The 2,695-nt window shown below is 44.5% G+C and overlaps 1 pseudogene across 1 annotated transcript; it reads right to left on the reverse strand.

Moving 5' to 3' along the window:
• Nucleotides 1-611: 611 nt before the first annotated feature.
• Nucleotides 612-2,073, reverse strand: LOC309964717 (synaptobrevin homolog YKT6-like; annotated as a pseudogene). Its single transcript has one exon. The product of its transcript is annotated as a synaptobrevin homolog YKT6-like (transcript).
• Nucleotides 2,074-2,695: the final 622 nt, after the last annotated feature.

The raw sequence follows: 2,695 nt of genomic DNA on the forward strand, positions 1-2,695 counted from the left end.
AGACAATATTTGAGTGAATGAGTGTAGCTGTGTGCCAGGAAAACTTTATTTATGGTCATAATTTGGCTTGTGTTATCAGTGTCTTATCTCTGGGTTTTTTTTCTTTTTACTCATGGCTGGTAGGTACTAGTTATTCCTTTAATTTATCACAACTGATTTCTGCCCTCATTCGTAGCTTTTCCTGACTTGAATTTACAAGAAACCTCCCCCACCAAAAAAAGTCTCTTTACTGAATTATCTTATAATCTTGAGCATGTTTTTTGTTTTGCGGTACGCGGGCCTCCCACTGCTGTGGCCTCTCCCGCTGCGGAGCACAGGCTCCGGACACGCAGGCTCAGCGGCCATGGCTCACGGGCCCAGCCGCTCTGCGGCATGTGGGATCTTCCCGGACCGGGGCACGAACCCGTGTCCCCTGCATCAGTAGGTGGACTCTCAACCACTGCGCCACAGGGAAGCCCTTGAGCATGTTTTTAAGTGACAAAATTGGTAGGAGAAGGACTATGGAATCTGTTTTATTACATAAGCATAGTGTATAAAACTTAATTTTAAAAGAGGCAAAGGTCATTCCTTTTATTTATTGAGGTATAATTGATGTGAAACTTTATATTAGTTTCAGGCATACAGCATAATGATTTGATAATCGTGTATACTGGCAAAATGATAAGCCTAGTTAACATCCAACACTACACAGTTACAAATTTTTTTTCTTTCTTGTGATGAGAACTTTTAAGATTTATTCTGTTAGTAACTTTTTTTTTTTAAACAGGAGTCACTGAACTTTATGGTTTCATTTGGCCCCAAAAATACACTTTTAGGGGGCTTCAAATTACTAGACATGTGAATTTGAATGTTCCCCACCACCAGGTCCCTTCCACCCTTCGGTTCCTCCCAGGAGCTCCAAAGCCAAAGTTGAGTCTGTCCCACTCGGGTCGTTCCACAGCGGCTCTGCTTCCTGGGGGCTGCAGTTGCGATGTGAATGACGGTGACGTTCCAGCTCAGGGGCCTCTGCCAGCTGCTGTCACATGATTGCACGGCACGAGTTTTGTTTCCAGGCCATTTTATAGAAGGCTTTAGACTGTATTCCCAGCACTTTGGATTTGGACACCAGGTCATCTAGCTTCTCGCCTTGCTCTAACAAAGACTCCACGGTGTTGTGCAGGATGATTTTGGTCTCATCTAGTTCAGCCTGCACTTTAGTCATTGGGTCAACTTCTCGGAGGTTCTGGTATCTACTGAGGTGACCGTCCAGGCCTGCATACTGGATGGTATTGGGGGATCCAACTGGCCAGTCTGGCCTTTCGACCTGCTTGGAGAACTCGTCTAGTACCTTCTCCAGCAAGGTAAATGCCACCCGGGATGGGTATTCACTGTCAGCAATGACCACTCCCACCAGACTGTCGCTTCTCACTTAGACATGGCACAGATGTTCTTTGACAGAAGCTCTGCTGCCTTTTGAAGAGCGCTCTACAGTCAGTTGACTTGTGAAGGTCATGAATTCCTGAACGCTGGACCTCTGGAAGAAGCTGAAGGAGGACACGTCGTACGCAGCTTTGAGCGGCACCGCCTTGGCATCGCCTCTGTACGGGACGCTGAGGCTGTACAGATTCATGGCGCCGCGCCCTCGGGCTAGCTACCCGCCTGGCCGCGGGACCAGTTTGCAGGGAGCAGCATGGCGCTGCCCCTCGAGACCGCCATCAGCTGCTGACGGGTCGGCCACTCTCTTAGTAACTTAAATATGCAGTACAGTATTAATTATAGTCGCCAGTCTGTACATTACATCCCCTGACTTATTTATTGTATAACTGAAAGTTTGTACCTTTTGTCCTCTTCATCCTTTTCACCCACCACCCCTGCCCCTCCCCGCCCTAGCTTCTCCACATTTGGCAGCCGCCTATCTGTAAGCTCAGTTTTTTCTTTTGATTCCACATAAAAGTGACATCGTACAGTATTTTTCTTCCTCTGACTTATTTCACTTAGCATAATGCACTCAAGGTCCATTCCTGTTGTCACAAATGGCAAGATTTCTTTTTTTTAATGGCTGAGCAATATTCCACTGTGTGTGTGTGTGTGCGTGTGTGTCTGTGTCACATCTTTATCCATTCACTCATCAAAGGCCACTTAGGTTACATATCTTGGCTGTTGTACATAATGCTGGACGGAACATGGCAGTGTGTGTGTGTGTGTGTGTGTGTATATATATATATATCTATCTTTTCAACTTAGTGTTTTCATGGGGGGGGGGGCTGGAATAAATACCCAGGGGTGGATTGCTGTATCATACAGTAGGTCTATCTTGAGGAACCTCCAAACTGTTTTCCATAGTGGCTGCACCAATTTACATTCTCACCCAGAGAGCACAAGGATTCCCTTTTTTTCATATCTTTCCTAAGACTTGTTATTTTTTGTCTTTTTGATAATAGCCATTCTAACAGTTAGGAGGTGATATCTCATTGTGTCTCTGATGATTAGTGATGTTGAACACTTTTCATATGTCTGTTGTATGTCTTCTTTGGGAAAATGTCTATTCAGATTCTGTGCCTATTTTTTAAATGAAATTACTGGTTTTCTTGCTATTGAGTTATATGACTTCTTTATATAATTTGGATACTAACCCCTTAACAGATACATGATTTACAGATATTTTCTCCCATTCAATAGGTTGCCTTTTCATTTTGTTGATGGTTTCGTTTGCTGT

Source organism: Leucopleurus acutus (genome assembly GCF_964270905.1).
Source record: "Leucopleurus acutus genome assembly, chromosome: 8".
Taxonomy (NCBI): domain Eukaryota; kingdom Metazoa; phylum Chordata; class Mammalia; order Artiodactyla; family Delphinidae; genus Leucopleurus; species Leucopleurus acutus.